Source organism: Phyllostomus discolor, chromosome 6, assembly GCF_004126475.2.
Source record: "Phyllostomus discolor isolate MPI-MPIP mPhyDis1 chromosome 6, mPhyDis1.pri.v3, whole genome shotgun sequence".
Classification (NCBI taxonomy): domain Eukaryota; kingdom Metazoa; phylum Chordata; class Mammalia; order Chiroptera; family Phyllostomidae; genus Phyllostomus; species Phyllostomus discolor.
This window is the reverse complement of record NC_040908.2, coordinates 29,014,080-29,032,095: the sequence shown is the minus strand read 5'-3', so window position 1 is coordinate 29,032,095 and position 18,016 is coordinate 29,014,080. Positions and strand designations below refer to the sequence as shown.

At 36.0% G+C, this 18,016-nt stretch overlaps 1 protein-coding gene across 7 annotated transcripts in view; it reads right to left on the bottom strand.

Annotated features, from left to right (window-relative positions):
* SOCS5 (suppressor of cytokine signaling 5) overlaps positions 1-18,016 on the bottom strand; it is a 63,046-nt gene that overhangs the window by 26,025 nt on the left and 19,005 nt on the right. Inside the window, exons 3-4 of one of the 7 annotated variants that reach the window (XR_004903657.1) lie at positions 10,653-10,844; positions 7,855-7,987 (exon numbers count right to left, since the gene is read on the bottom strand). The exons of 4 other annotated variants lie outside the window; for them this stretch is intronic. The gene's annotated coding sequence lies outside the window, so the exon portion shown is untranslated. Of the gene's footprint in view, positions 1-7,854; positions 7,988-10,652; positions 10,845-17,825; positions 17,835-18,016 lie in introns of those variants that run through there. 2 more of the 7 variants (XR_004903658.1, XR_004903659.1) reach the window with 2 other exon arrangements.

The window sequence follows — 18,016 nt, the reverse complement described above, 5'->3', positions numbered from 1 at the left end:
AGTAGGAAACAGTCAGACCAAATTAGAGGGACAACTGGGAACCCAGAGGGGCAACAAGAACCCTGTGAAGACAATGACCCTGACCCTGAGGGCACTTGCACAGAGAGTTCAACAAATTAGGTCTTTAGTTTCAATGGCCTCTCAGGATTAGGGGCACAAATGTCCAAGTACAGATTCCTCAAAAGGTAGAGGGCCCAAGGGAACTCTTTCCCACATTAAACTGGGATCCCATGAGCTATAACCTCAGGTAGAGGTAAATGATAACTAAACCTAAATTCTAATCCCACCCCCTGGAAACTGCAGAGAAGGTTGTTTTAGCCAGACAGAAGTAAGAGGAAAAAGAATGGTGGGCAGAGCATCAAGGATATATTACAGATTCCTAAGAAGTCTGAGCAGCCTAGGGAATGTTTGCAATCTGGGTCTGCATGGACTCCTTAATCCAGGGAACTTCAAACTGTGAAATTCTTTTGAAATATTCCTGAGTCAGTGATACCTACACATATTTTACAAGAAGGAAAGATTAAACCCTCGCTGAAGGAAGACGACATCACCCCGGGACTTAAGGAATACCCACAAGTAATTGTGAAGATAATGAGCAGTAGGCACAAACACAAGCACGTGAAAGACAGGAGTGAACAGAAGAGTCCCCACGAGATGAAAGTATTAGTAGCCAAATTCTTCCCCAAAAGAAAATCCTGGGCCTAGATGGCTTCATTGGTGAATTCTATCATTATTTAAAGAAAAACAAAAATTTTAAATTTTAAACAAGCTCTTTCAAAGATCAGAAATGAGAAACATTTATATTATGCTATTATATTACATAATATATATTTATTATGTAATATATATTATGCTATTTATAAACATATTTATAAATATATATTATGCTATTTATAAATAAATATGTATTACGCTATTTATAAACCCCCAATTTATATTATGCTAATATAAACCTTATACCAAGGCCTAACAAGGGCACTATGAGAAAAAAGGTTACAGGCCAACCTCATTTATGAATATAGATAGAAGTTCTTTAAACAAAATAATAGCAAGCTAAATCCAACACTATATAAAAATAGTCAAGTTACATATAGCTTAGGAATACAAGGTTGAATTAACATTAGAAAATCAATTAATATAATTTATCATACTGATAGTTACAGAACAAAAAATGTATCTCTCTTTATATGTAGAAAAAAACATTCCATAAAACTCAACATCTATTTGTGGAGAAAATTTTAGCAAGCTAAGTGAGAAATAAACATTACCTAATTCAATAAAGAGCATTTCCAAAAAATAACAGCTAACTTCATCCTTAATGAAATGCTGAGTTTGGAGTAAGACAGGATGCTTATTACCACAACTTCTATTCTATATTGTGATACAGGTCCTAGTCAGTGGCAAAGGGAAGAAATAAAAGGCACCGATTAACTTTTATTTCTGTAGCTTTTTAAGGAAAAACAGTTACTATTCCTGGATAAAATAATTGCACATTTTAAAAACCCAAAATGATTTTAAAAAATGAGTAGAATTAGTAAGAATTTGGAAAGGCTGGTAGATACAAATTAGTATATAAAATATCTATTGTGGTCCTATATGTCAGCAACAAAGAGAAAATGAAATGTAAAAAAATGTACCATTTTTGCAACAATATCAATGCTATTAAGTACCTAAGACAAATCTAAGAAAAAATCTGCAAGTTTCTACCGGAACATTAAAAAAAACATCATCTGTGAGACGAAAGAATGATGAATTACATCACATTAGAATTAGAAACTACTCTATTCATCAAGAACACAGGGTAGGAAACAAAATTCTCAACACACAAAACTGACTCAGAGACTAAAAGACTAATAATACACAGGTAACATAAAGAACTCCTTAAAAATGAGTTAAAAAAGACCAGATAACCAAGTAGAAAAATGGGCGAAGAACTTTGATAGTTCACAAGAAGAAATCCAAATGGGCTCATCCTCTTCAGTAAAACCAAAGAGAGACCCTTTTCTTGCCCAAAATATTTAAGTGTGTCAGTACTAAGTGATGGGGAGAATGTGAAACAACAGGAATGTTCATATTCTGTTGGGTGAGAATAAATTGTTATAACCACTTTAGAAAACAGTTTGGCATTATTCACTGAATTAGAAGATATAAATTTACTATGATCCAGCATTTCCACTCCCAAATAAAGACCCTGAGATACTGGTACCCATGCACACCAAGAAAAACACACAGGCACGGTCATAGTTGAGTTTTTCAATGTTATGAACCAAAGCAGAATACACATATTATGGAGCATTCATATGGTGGGAAGTATGTGCATAATGGACTCGCAGGGGTGTCCAACCCATGGCCCCCATGCAGTGATGGCTACGAATACAACCCAAAATACAATGGTAAATTTACTGAAAACATTATGAGATTTTTTTGTGATTATGTGTTTCAATGTATTTAATGTGTGGCCCAAGACAACTCCTCTTCTTCCAGTGTGGCCCAGTGATGCCAAAAGTTTGGGCATTCCTGATAGAGAAATGAAAATGTTATATACATACACCACATGAATGAAATGACACAAAAATAAGACGCAAAAGACTGTATGTTGACATACATACATATGTCTGTATATATGTGTTTAAAAGAGGCAAAAGCAAACTGCATTTTTAGGAGGCACACATAAGTGGTAAACTTTAGATAGAAGGAAAAATTATTATCACCGAAGTTAAGAATATGGTTACTTCTGGGGAATGAATAGGGTAGAGATGGGTGGATGGGGTGACTGGGCAGGGCACATTGCTCACTTGTGGTATACTGGCAATGTTCTATTAATCTGGGTGGTAAATATGCCTTATAATTACCCATTATGACATGTTTATCGATTTTAGAGAGCGGAGAAGGGAGGGAGAGAAACATCAGTTGGTTGCCTCTTTCATGTGCCTGACCAGGACGGAACCTGCCACCCTTCGGTCTATGGGACGACACTCTAGTCAACCCAGCCACACCAGCCAGGGCTGTACCTCTATATTTTATCACTGTTCTATACATGTTAGATTTCATCATAAAAAGGGGAAATAAAGAGCAAGAAAAAGTACACATGAGAGAGAACAAAGAAAGCAGAAAGCAGTACTTGTTGTAGGTACTGGCAAAGTGCTACTTAACAACCACTTCAGGTACCTTCAGTCCATCTCTATCCTAGATTATTTATTTCATTGTACTATCATTATCATTACTGTAAAATTATATCTTAAGACAATTTCTAATCTAATTATAAGAGAAATACTTCTTTGCCAAGTTTTTTTCCTACTTGACTCCATATGGTTGCTATATACACAGAGTCATTCCAAGAGAGAAAGTTGTAAACATTTGGCACAGAAGATTCAACTAAATGTTCCACTAAAAATGACCCATAAAACATTCAATTACATAGTGGCAGATTTACTTTAAATGTTATGAAGTTAAACTGCATGTTAAGTAGTTAATTCAATAACATTTACATTATTTAAGAACATAATTCTCTTTCATATGATATTTTCCTGCCACAATTTCTACTCAAAGATGTTCTTTATGAGAGAATCCAAGTTTTTGCCCCATTCTGAAACTTACTAGCCAATGTAAGGCAATTTGGCTACTTTCTTCTTAGTATGTGAGAACTTCAGTTTCCTGGATATAATTATGAATTTCATCTATCTAACACATCTAGTCCTGTCAGTTGAAATGAAGCTAATGGGGGTAAAAATTTTTATTTGATTTTTGAGAGTTTTTACATATATCTAGAAGCTGTAAGAACATATGGTCTTGCTTTTACAGTTATAATCAGGTATTTTCTAGAACCAATTGCTACCTGGATATGTATATGAAGCACACTTACAGTCCACAATTCCACCAATTTTTCAGTCCACTAATAGCCTGAAAAATCTCTCTCAATCTAGCTGTTCTTCATTGTACCTTATATTCACTATACCCAAACTTAAGATTTTTCCCCAAACTGGAATAGCAGTACTGTGTTTCTATGGAATGTCTTAGAAGAACTTTCTTTTACTCTTTTTCCACTTAACACCATTATATTTAATGTTACCTAGTTCAACAGTTTCTTTTTCCAGAATGACTCTCAAATTTACCTTTTCTCTGCACTTCCACTGCCAGTAACCTTGTCCAGATTTCTACTGCCACATTCCTAGATTTCTACAACACCTTAGTCTCTCCTTTCTTCCTAGACTCAGGACACCACCAACTTATTTCCTTTCAGCAATATCCAATAGGCGCACACATTTCGTGCCTGACTTTCACAGACTGCTCTCCATTATCAGTCCCCATTTTACCTGAACTTGATTTTCTTTACTCTGAAGAAAATCTATTCCACTAATCTATTTTTCATGTCTACATCAAGTTCTAATTTCTCTAAAAGGGTTTACTACTAACACCACAATTTGTTTTCTTCTTAGATCATTTCAGGCACGTCAACTTTATCTTTAGAACAGTACCCCTAGGGGAGAGATGGAAATTTACATCCAAATTTCTTAGGAAAAGACAAAAAGGTATCAGAGCCAAGGTGCTCTGTTCTATTCTGGTCCTATTGCAGCTCACGTAACTAAGTAAATCAATATCTGGTCTGTGAGTTGGCTAGTGAAGTATGACTCATCATCCTGCCAAATGCACTAAACAATTAGCTGCAATGGGAAAGTGTCTATGAGATTCTGTTTAAGCCACTGGGCATGTATTCTACATAAATAATTATTTTAAACCTTGGTCAGAGAATTATAGTAAAAGAATCCGATTGCTAATTTAGATGTGCCCAGTGGGATACAGGCCAAAACTCAGAGTTTACTAGGCAATGAAACATTCAATAATTATTGTCACTAAACTAACATCCATCTGGTAACAAAAGTGGTCGTGATAGGAATGGGTCTAATTTTCCCTGCTCCACTCATTCTTCATCCTTTTCCCTTCAATGTTAGAGAAATTTTATAAAAGCAAAACCCCCGACCCACAGCTATAATAATTTCTTTCTCATTGTCCAGCTACAGTAGAGTCTCCATATTTCAAAAGGATAGGGATTCACAGGATGTATTCTCTTGTGTCTTTACCATATAATCAAGAGATTCCCCATTGAAGCAAAATCTAATTTTTCCTTGTGAAAGGCCACCCTACCTTATTCTAATTCCTCTCTTGTACCTATTTCCCAGATTTGACACCAAGATGTTTTTCATAACTTCATTTTTATTTTTTAATTTATACTTCAGAAACTAATGATTGGGAAAAGGTATGGATTATCTCCCATAAAAATAATTTCCTAATGTAGATGATTGTTTTTATTATCTTTGTACTTTTCAAAAATTTTCTTACAAAAAGGTATGTAATTAAATGGTTTCCGTTTGGGCGTAGTGGTAGAGAAATTACAATAGAATAGGACATTATTTGCATTGAAAATACTTGCAGAAAACAATGTAACACAGCAACCCAAGCATCTACTGACAGATGAAAGGATAAAATGTGATGCATTTATATTTATATATATATAATGAAATATATTCCACTTTAGAAAGAACCTCAAATATATTATGCTACATGAAGTAAGCCAGTCACAAATAGACAAATATTGTCTGACTCCTCCTACTGAGATTCCTAGAGCAGTCTCACTTGCAGATGGGAAGTAGAAGGGTTAGGAGCAGGAGGGAATGAGGAGTTACTATTTCACAGTGCAGAGTTTCAGTGAGGAAGAGAAAAAAGTTCTGGTGATAGGTGGTGGTAACTGGTGAACAATAATGTGAGTGTACTTAATGCCAAAGAGAGGTATACATAAAAATGGTTAAAATGGTAATTTTCATGTATATTTTACCACAACAAAAAAGCCAGTATAACACAGGAAGAATATACAACCTTTTAAGTAACTTGTGTTGCACGTGTATGTTCAGTCAATTTTGAGGCATTATTAAAAAGAAGAGACTATAGCCTCTATTACTGGCAGTGTCCATTTCTCCCAATGTAATAGAGAAAAAAATTAAAGTCTAAGAAATCAACATCTACATAAGCACTTATCCTTGTTCACATGGTATTTAAGTATCATTACCTGAAAGTTGCGGCCAAGATGGAGGCGTAGGTAGAAACCCTTCACTTCCTGGTACAACCAAAAGGAGGATAACCACCAATTTAAAATCAACAAACAACCACAAGTGCCAGAAAATCAAGCTGCATGGAAATCTGACAACCAAGGAATTAAAGAAACAGTCAACCAGAACAACCAGACCAGAAAGAACCTATGGCAAGGCGGCACACCTCACGGGCCAGGACGGCTGAGAAAAGCCTCGAGAGGTGACAAACCAGGCGTACCAGGCCACTGGCTGCGAGAACCTGCGGAGGTGGCAGACCGGGGTCTGGCTGCAAGGTGCTGGGCCACTCCGGAGGGGCTGGCGGAAGGTGAAACAGAGACTCAGAAGTGGCTGTGGACTACAGCGGTTCCCACGGTGGGAGAAACTCCCAGTCTCACGAGAGTTCAGTGGAAAGTGCGCTAGAGCTGAGCAGGCGGGGCCGCACAGTTCCCCCTCTGGCCCCTCCCACAGCAGCGCCAGCGCAGCAAGGAAGGTTGCCCTGCCCCAGTGAATACCTAGAGCCCCACTCCCTTACAACATATCAGGTGTGCTGAAACAAAGAAATATGGCCCAAATAAAAGACAGAGCAAAACTTAAGAATGAGAACCAAGCGATGAGGAGATAGCCAACCTATCTGGATGGAGAATTTAAAGCCCTGGTAATCAAAATGCTCACAGAACTGATTGAGCTTGATCGAAAAATGAAAAGATAAATGAAAGACACCCAACATTAAATAAAGCAAAATACTCAGGGAACCAACAGTGACAGGAAGAAAACCAGGACTCAAAGCAACGATTTGAGGGAAAATAAACATCCAACCAGAACAGAATGAAGAAACAAGAATTCAAAAAAGTGGAGAGAGTCTTACAAACCTCTAGGACAATCTGAAATGTTCCAATATCTGAATTATAGGGGTGCCAGAAGCAGAAGAACAACAGTAAGAAACTGAAAACTTACTTGAACAAATAATGAAGGAAAACTTCCCCAATCTGGCAAACGAAATAAGACTTCTAGGAACTTGAGGGAGCCCAGAGAGTTCCAAAGAAGTTGGACCCAAGGAGGAACACACCAAGGCACATCATCATTAAGTTACCCAAGATTAAAGACAAAGAGAGAATCCTAAAAGCAGCAAGAGGAAAGGAGAGTTACCTACAAAGGAGTTCCCATAAGACTAGCAGCTGATTTCTCAAAAGAAACCTTACAGGCAAGAAGGGGCTGGAAAGAAGTATTTGAAGTCATGAAAGGCAAGGACCTACATCCAAGATTACTCTATCCAGCAAAGATTTCATTTAGAATGGAAGGGCAGATAAAGTACTTCCCAGATAAGGTCAAGTTAAAGGAGTTCATCATCACCAAGCCATTATTATATGAAATGTTAAAGGGACTTATGTAAGAAAAAGATAAAAAATATGAACAATAAAATGACAACAAATTCACAACTATCAACAAATGAACCCAAAAGAAAAGAAAAACAATGAAAACCACCAGAAAAAGAACAGAATCAGAGGAATGGACATCACATGAAGGGAGTTCAGTGGGGAGTGGCAAGGAAGGAATAGGGGGGAAAGGTACAGGGAAGAAGCAGCATAATTAATAGGCATAAAATAGGCAGGGGATAAAAAATGGTATAGTAAACAGAGAACTCAAAGAACTTATATGTACAACCCATGGACATGAACTAAGGAGAGGGAAAGCTGGAGGAGCAGGAGTACAGAGTGACAGGGGGATAAAAAGGGAAAAATTGGGAAAACTGTAATTTCCCAATTAGCATAATCAATAAAAAATACTTAAAAATACCATTACCTGCTTATGTCTCTGATAATTTTGCTGCACTCTTCTTGAATGTTTTTATCCATTCACTCAACACTTTATGACCACAGACTAAGTGATAAACTTTATGTAAGGTGCTGGAGATAAAAAAAAAAGCCCACAATCTGTAGAAAAGGCAAACAAATTACAACACAACCTAAATGCTAATTAATTAGAGTGCTATGGAAACACAATGCACAAAACAACTACCTCTAGCTGGAAAAGTGTGACACACTGCGAGTTACAACACCCCCTTCCTGTTCTCCCTTTCTTCCATAATAATATAATTAGCTGGCACCGAGTCAACAAGAATAGAGACACATTCCTCAGCCTTCCTTCAGGCCAATGAGATACAAGCAGAAATTTCGTGTGGAAGCTTTAGGGAAACTTTAAGAGATAGCTTACATATGACCTTAATCCCTTTTTTTGGTCCTTCATACTCATGCTGCTTAAAACAAAGATACCTTAATCGTGGACCGAAGGGATGAAGGTCTGAGGGATATGAGAAATTCTAAAGCAGTAAACTGGAAATTACTTCCCTAGTGAGTTTGTGATTTAGGGCTGTCATTTCAGCCTTACACTGCAAATTCCAAATGTTTAGAGGAGAAAAATAAATTCTCTCTTGCTTTTAGGTCACTGTTATTTTGGTGGTTCAGTTACATCACTGTACATAATCCTACTGAATACAAGGGGTCAGGAATGGCTTCACTGAAAAGATGATTTTGAGCTAGGTTTTGCAGAATGAATAGGTACCTGCCAAGTGGAGAAAGGAATTTCAGGCAGAGATAATGCAATGGCAGAGACTCAGAAAAGGGTCTGGCTTTTCAAAGGATGAGGAGTGGTTAAGATGGCTAAAGTATAAAGCAGGTGGAGGGAAGTAAAAGAAAAAGCAACAAGAAGGTTGGGAAAAATAGGCCCTAAAGGGTCTCCTTCTGTGCCATGCTAAAAAAGATGCATTTACTCCTGTACTTGGTCATATTAAATGACTATGAATTCACTCATGATCATCTGAATAGTTTAGAAGAGTCAAATGCCTCAATAAGAAAACAAAGTATGGATAAAAGTATGGCAAGGCAGAAAAAGAAAAGCTTATTTCTATAAGAAAAAGGCACACTAATACTTCTGTAAGTGCAGAAGACTGGAAAAAAATAATATGTGGCAAAAAGAAAAGACTAGTACTCTTGAGACAGTTAAGGGAAAGGAACCCGGACAACAAAGCAAAGAGCATACGTACAATCTGGCAATGCCTGGCTGAGGTAAACATTAGAATACTGCCCTTTAAAGTGAACTGAGATCAACAAAATACAGTATATAACTATGAGCATCTAATTACAATACATTTTAATTATACACCTATACCCAAGGCTTCCTTTCACTAGTAGCTGTCAAAGCTGAACAGCATCTAGTCTATGGTAGGAACCTGGAATTTGATGATTAAATACATTTCCTATCAAAGAAAAATTAAAAATATGAGTGAGGAAGGAAAAAAAAAAATCAGTGCTCCTTAAGGCTGAGTTTTAATTTTTACTCAATGAAGTCATAAACTTTTATTTTTCTGCAAAACTCGTGTATTACTTTTGTAAATTTGTAATTTTATAATTTAAAAAACCACCTATGCTCCATCAGAAAAATTAAAAATGGCAGTAACTATTACCTCATACAAGTATGAGAGACAAATTACTCAGAGGGGTTATGGCCTCGGTGCATCTATCATCCACTAATTATACTCTCTAAAATTTTAAAGATCAGGAAATTCTTGAAGTCTCAAAATGTTTCCATTATTCTTATCTCTAGCTCTTTCTAAATTTAAATACTGTGTTTTAGCCTTTTAACAAGTATTTATAACATGCTAGTCATATCCTAAATACCCTGTGGGATATTGGAGTTTATTACTAGAAAACTATAGGACATGATTTTTTATGTTTCATACTAATATTCACTTTCAATTCATTTTAGAAAGTGACTTTGGTATTCTGAACCAGATTATGAGTTTTATTAGTACCCTACTCTATTAATAGGCATCAAAACACTTGCTAAAGGATACTAAGGAGAGATTTAATTTTTTAAAGGGTGGGATAGATGGTTTTCTTAACTGAGACTTGTTATTCAAATAATCTAATATAATTTTTGTTTGAAAAATTGTAATTATGCCATTTTTTGAATCCCTGAATCTTGACCTGATGTTTATCCCTTACAATGGTTATTCAGTATTATAATGGACATAGGAATCCAGTGAGCAGAGACCTTTGACCCACATAATTATTTCTCAACTAATGTACAATAATAAAACTCCTCCATTTATGATTCACCACACCATTTTTAAACATTGTAAAAATGAAGCTAACAGTGAAACCAACTACTGTGGAAGCTGGTTATAAATTCACCTGGCCCACCGCCATGTAGAAGACTAACTCTCATGGCCCTAGCCCTTGAAATCAAGAAACAGGATTATGGTGATTTCTTGGAACACAGAAAGGACGTGGTTGCTATTGAGCACCAACACCTTTATAATACTCTCAAAGGGGTCAACAAGTGTATGAAAGATCCACACTAGTCCCCTCACTAGATTCCCAGACTCCAGGTTTGGTCTCCTTCAATCTCATCTACCCTCCACACTGTCACCAGGAAGCGCCATGTAAGTCAGTGTTAGAAACTATAATTCTCTGTTCAAAATTTAAAAAAAATGTTTTCAGTGATTTTTACGCCCCGAGGGATTGAAATGTACATTCTTTCAAGTGGTATGTAAGGCCACACCAGGCTTACCTCCGCATGCTTTTGCACAGTGCTACTGTTCTGCTACCTGGAATGTCCTCCTCCTACTTAGTCTATACCTGGCAAAATCTACACATTCACTTGTCAAGTCTCAGTTCAATGGCCACCTTTTCTGTCAAGCTCTCCAAGACTCCTCCAGGACGACAGAAGAGTTCCTTCTTCAGTAGTGTGCTGGTAAATTAGCTTTCAGAAGGGGGATAAAAAAGCCTTAATATAGTCAGTTCTGCTGTAACATTTGTTTTGAAACCTCAAATTTGTTTCAATGTGCTTGTTACATTAGGGAACCACATGAGTACAACATAATCCCAGTTGCTTATGTGCCATTAAACGCTAGATGAATACGGAAAGCTGTGCCCAGCCACACTGAGCTGTGAGCACAGGAATAAACAGCACACGTAGGCCTCAAACATCTCCCAGCCACCACAGTTCACCCCCTGGTCGGGAGCCACGCCCACCCCTCAGATTTCAGACACCCTCCTTCCACCACTTCACAGTAACTCTCAAGCGGCAAGCTTTCCCATGCCTACTTCCACAAGCAAACTTTGAGTCTTTTTCAAGGCAAAACACCATTATTTATTATAACATTTATGTTTTAACCATTTTTACATGTAAACTATTGATACCATTTTTATTAGATTTCTACCTTAAAAAAACGTGTTTCTGAATAAATTTCTGAGTGTTGTGTCCAATCCCATTTCCCCTAAGCTTGGTGATTTTTAGGAATGTACAAGTCCCATTACAGCAGAACTGACTGTAGTGTATGTAGCATTTGCTGATTTCTGTGGTGCACATACCACCACGGATGATTTGAAATACTAATACTTGGGCTTTTTGGTCCGGCCTGGCTCTAACAACACCACATTCATAGCATTTTGACAGGCTGGTATTTAAACACAGGTATTTCTGACCCCAGAGTATGGTCCTGGGACCACTATCATCAGAATCACACGAGAACTTGTTAGAAATGCAAAATCTCTGGGCCTACCTCACACCTACTAAATCAGGATTCTGGGACTGGGGCCCAGTAACTTGTATTGATAAGCTTCTGTTATCCTGATACATGCTAAATTTGGATGTCACTTCTCAATACTATAGGACTTCACAAGCACTAGGTACGATTTATCTTAGCAAAACTTTAACATAAGAAGCTGAAGTAGCTTACTGATGTTTGAGACACCTGGGAGTAAGCTGAGTTAAGAATAATTTTTTTTAATGAGGTTGCAAACATATACCTTTAAAGTTACACTTTTCTATAATCAATATAACAGTAATTTAAATATAAATACTATGAATTAAAATAATGTGTGTGTAATATATGCATTACATACAGGGGCTGTCCAAAAAAGTCCTGCCATTGTTAATGTAATGAGAATAGTTTGCATGACATCGATGTAACCTGGCAGCCAAGGAGAGTGGACTGGAATGCACATGCATGAACAATGATGACTTCACTGTACTAGTTAATGGGGGAAGTAGACACCACTGAGTGAGCATGTGTACTGTGTGACTGTCACATTCAAATTGACTGAGTGGGTAGAGCAGTGAATATGCATCAAATTCTGCAAGCTTGAACATTCCTCTGCTATTCAGATGATTCAGAAGGCCAAAGCTATGGGCAACTGGTGACGGGCAACCTCATCACAACAATGTGCCCAGCTCACGTGTCACGTCTTGTGTAGAATTTTCCGGCAAAGTATCAAATAACCCACATGACTCTGCCCCCATACAGTCCACATTTGAAGCCCTGTGACTTCTGGCTTTTCCCAAAACTAAAATCACCTTTGAAAGGGAAGAGATTTCAGACTGTTGATGAGATTCAGGAAAATACAATGGGGCAGCTACATATATAAGACAATAAAACAAAAAAAGTGTAGTGAAGATTTCTACAGCCCACTTAAGTGTAAAGTATTTATTCTAAGTAGACTATAAAAATTTAAACATGTATGTTATAATCCCTGAGCAACTACAAACACAAAGACACTAAAATGAGATACAGTTAAAAAGAAATAAACTAAAATGGAACACTAAAAACTGTTCAAATAACTCAAAATAAGGCAGGAAGAAGAAAAAGAGGAGCAAAAGAACAAAAAGCAAATAACAAAATGGTAGCACTAAATCCAAACATAGAAGTAATTATATTAAATGTAAAACACCTAAACGCACCAATTAGAAGTATAGCATAGGGATACAGTCAATAAAACTGTAATAACTATGTATGGTGTGGTGTCAGATGGGTACTAGACTTACTGGGATCATCACTTCAAAAGTTATATAAATGTCTAATCACTATGTTGTACAGAACCTAATATAATATATATGACATATATAATATTGTCAATTATAATGGAAAGATAAAACAAATATAAAAGTTTATCAGAATGAATTAACAAAAAGGATCCAATTATATGTCACCTGAAAGAAATTTATTTCAAATATGATGATATAGATAGTTTAGCAGTAAGGGAATGAAAAAAGATATATCACGGAAATACTAATCAAAAGAAAGCTGGAGTGGCTATATTAATATCAAGTAAACTTCAAAGAAAAGAAATTGCCAGGCATAAAAAAGGGTTCTATTTGACGATAAAATGGTCAATTCACTTTCTTTTCAAGTACACAGACCATATGATGGGGGTCAAAAAATGAATCTTAACTTAAAAGAACTAAAATAACACAAATTATGTTCTTTGACCATAATGAACTTAAACTAGAAATCAGTAACAGAAACATAACAGAAAAACCTCTTAAAATTTGAAAATGAAATGATGAACTTATAAATAATGCACAGGTCAAGGAAGTCTCAAGGGAAATTAGAAAATATATATATATTTTTTAATTTTATTTATTTTTAGAGAGGGGGAAGGGAAGAAGAAAGAGAAGGAGAGAAACATCAATGTGGTTGCCTCTCTCATGCCCCCTACAGGAGACCTGGCCCACAATTCAGGCATGTGTCCTGACTTGGAATTGAACCAGTGACCTTTTGGTTCCCAGGCCCATGCTCAATCCACTGAGCTACACCAGCCAGGGTGAAAATATATATTTTTAAAAGATTTTTATTTATTTATTTTTAGAGACAGGAGAAGGGAAGAAGGGAGAGAAATATCAATGTATGGTGTCTCTCGTGTGCCCCCAACTGGGGACCTAGCCCACAACCCAGGCGTGTGCTCTGACTAGGAATTGAACTTCCAACACTTTGGTTCACAGAACAGCACTCAATCCACTGAGCCACACCAACCAGAGCTAGAAAATATTTTTAATTGAAAGAAAATTAAAATGCATCAGAATTTGTACAATGCAGTTAAGCAATAATCAGAGGAAAATCTAGAGTATTAAACACTTATATGAGCAATGAAGAATATTCTCAAAAGAATAATCTAAATGTCCACCTTAAGAAGCTAAGGGTGGGAGAAGAGCAAAATAAACTCAAATCAAGTAGAAGAAAGGGCATCCTTACAGCTAACATTATAATGGTGAAAGACTGAATATTTTCCTCCTCTACTTGGGAACAAGTCAATGGTATACACTGTCACTGCTTCTATTCAACATTGTACTTGAAGTCCTTGCCAGTGTGGGAAGGAAAGGGGAAAAAAGCATACAGATAAGAAAGAGAAAAAGGCCTCATTTGCAGACAACATGATTGGCTACATAGAAATATCAAAAAATCTACACAGAATCTCCTAGAACCGCTCAGTAAAATTACAAGGTCAACAAAAATCAATCATATTTTTGTACTAGCAAGTAATAATTAAAAACTAAAATTTAAAAATAGCATTATAATAGATCCAAAAATTGAAATAATGAGGTATAAATTTACCAAAACGTGTAAAAGAACTGCTGAAAACTATACCACTATTAAAGAAATCAAAGAAGACTGAAATAATGGCAAGACATACCACATTTATCAAATATCAACATATTATTAAAGGTACAAATTCTTCCCATTTGATTTATAGATTAATGAATTCTAATCAAACCACCAGCCCCCAGGATATTTTTTGTAGATACAGACAAACTTACTCTAAAATCAAAAGCAAAGGAACTAAAATAGCCTAAAGATTTTGAACAAGAATAAAACTGAAAGAACCATGCGAATTTTAAAACTTACTCTAAAGCTACAGTAACTAAGACAGTATGGTATCAGGGAAGGGAGAGACACGTAAGTCAATGGAATGAAGTTGAGATCCACACAAATATGGTCAACTGACTGTTGACAAAGATGTAAAGGCAATTTAGTGAAGGAAGGACAGTCTTTCATCAAAAACACTGTTGTAACACCAGCACATCCATAGGCAAAAATATATGAACCTCAACCTAAACCTGACATCCTACACAAAAATTAATTCAAAATGGATCGTAGATCCAAACATTAAACACAACGCTATAGACCTTTTTAAACCTATAGGATAAAATTGTTATGACATGGGTTAGGCAAAAGAATTTTAGACATGATACTAAGCATAATCCATAAAAAGAAAAAAGTTATAAATTTGACTTCAAATGAAAAATTTTTGTTTTGTAAAAGACAATGTCAAGAGCTACAGACCAGGAGAAAATATTTACAAATGATATATCTGACAGAGGCTTTGTATATAGAACATATAAAGAACTCTCAAAACTCAACAGTAGTAAAACATAGACCCCAGTTTAAAAATAGGCAAAAGATTTGAACAAGGCGTTTGCCAAAGAGCATAATGGGAAGGAAACTGACTACATGAAAGGATGTTCAATATTTTTAGCCATCAGGGAAATCCAAATTAAACAGCTAAAAAAAATGTTAAAAGTGGTAACACCACAGGCTGGAGAAGATGCAGTGCAACTACAAATTTCATACATCGCTAGCCTGATGAAAACTGGGACAGCCATTCTAAAAAACAGTTTGGCAGTTTCTTATAAGTTAAATATATACTTACCAGATGACCTGGGAATCCTACTCCTTGATATTTATACTAGAGAAATGAAAACTTACATTCACAGAAAAACTTGTATGTACATGTTTTAACAGTTCTATTCATAATTGCCCCAAACTGGAAATAATCCAAATGTCTTTCAACAGTTGACTAGATAAACACATTGTAGTACAGTTTATCAATGGAATACTATTGAGCAATAAATGAATTGTTGACACATGCAACAGCTTGGATGAATTTCAGAAGCTTTATGCTGAGTGAAAGAAGTCAGTCTCAAAAGGTTACATATGTCTGATTCCATTTACCTGTATTTTCAGACCATAAGACACACCTAGGTTTTAGAGGAAAATGGAAAAAAAATTTTTGAAGCATAAAATGTGGTAAAATATTTAATAACATAAATAATATAATATTTCACCAATGTAAATGTAAACAGAACTCAACAGCAGCATTATCGACCATTATTCCTCCCCAATTGGGGGTGGGGCGGGGGAGGGCATCTTGTAGTCCAAAAAGTACAGTGTATGGTATCAGTGGCTGTCCGAGGTGAAGACAAGGCAGTCAGGGATTGGGGACTGACATGAAGGGACAGCACAAGAGGATACTGGAGGGGATGAAACTGTTGTGAAGCCTGACTTTGGTCAGTTACACAGATCAAAACTTGAGTTAAAAGTTATACAGCTATGTGCCCCCTCCAAAAGTCAATTTTACTGTATGTTAACTTAAAAGGTTTAAGCTTTTAAGACTATATAGCATAAACTGTCTTAGAACTTTCTAATTCTTTATAAATTAAGGCTCAAAAGTAAATGCTTTGGGTATGTGTACATCAGTGAAATGAGAGCATGAAGACAGCCAATAGACTTAAATTTTTAAAAATCACCTAAGAACATTATGTCACAGATACAAATTCTAAACTCAGAAACTATATCTTTCAACCAACCACAGAGGCCATTAATACCTAATATCAGCAAATATCACTATATAAAAAAATTAAATATAATATGAGATAAAACAAATGTACATCAAATCAAAAGAAAGTCTAAATGAAGATTCTATATTATTCCTATTCATTTGGTCCTTCAAATAGAAATGACATTACTATCCATTATCACTACAGTATACGCCTTTTTTTTTCCATATTTCTTTTTTCCACATTTTTATTGTTGTTCAAGTACAGTTGTCTCCATTCTCCCTGCACCACTCCTCCCAACCTCAGTCATCCCCACTTTCAACCCTTGATCCTACCCCCCTTTGGCATTGTCCATGTGTCCTTTATACATGTTCCTTGTTTTTTCGAATAGTAGTTACAAATTTACATGGTTTAACTATATTTTCTCATCTGATCCTCTTTGGCACAAAATACACCCTAAAAACACTGGCTATACGGATAAATAAAATGTGATATACAGGGTGATCAATTTGTAAGTTATATAAATGTCTAATCACTATATTATACACCTGCAACAAATATAATATTGTACATCAACTGTAACTGAAAAATAAAAAAGTATAAAACCAAAAAAAGAGAAAATTATATATAAACATGGATACATAGTTAGATAGAGGAATATTATGCAGCCAGAAAAAGGGAAGCCCTGCCACTTACAACAATATGGATGAACCTGGAGGACATCAGGCTAGGCAAAATAAGCAAGATATACAAAACAAGTACTGTAGGATCTCACTTTATATGCAGAATCTATAAAAGTTAAATTCAGAGAGGCAGGGAGTAGAATGGTGGTTGCCAGGAGTTGGGAGGGGGTGAGGGAGGACAGGGAGATATTGGTCAAACGGTATAAACTTTCATTTATAAGATGAATAATTTCTGAGGATCTAATATATGGCATTAACTACAGTTAGTATTACTATCCTGTATACTTGAAATTTGCTAACAGCAGATCTTGAATGTTCTCACCAAAACAAGGGAGTGAGGTGATGGCTATGTAAATTAGCTTGACTGTGATAGTCACTCCACAATGTTTGTATGTATCAAATCACCACACTGTCCACCTTAAGTGTATAGAATTTTTATTGCTCAATTATACTTCAATAAAGCTGGGGAGGAAATGCTGACCAGGACCAAGTACTAAGACTGCTTATAATTGCACTACTTTGTAAGCCATCCTAAGAAGACATGAAATATTTCTTTTTTTTTAACCCCAAGAAATAAACCAGTTCACCAAAAAACACTAAGAACTGTAATTTGAGACAGCTACTCTCTACAACTATATATATTTTTGGATGGCTGCCGTAAAACTTAGTAGATCTCAGATTGTGGGTTTTAAGAAACAAAACACAACCAGATGACCAAAGCCATTTATTTAAGTAAATAACCAACCTCACCATTCCTAAATGTGTCCTAGGTTTTAAAGCATTAAATGTAAGGTATCTGTGGGAGCACTCAATTCCTTTCAAATGACAACAGCACTTTCACAACTTTTCAATCTT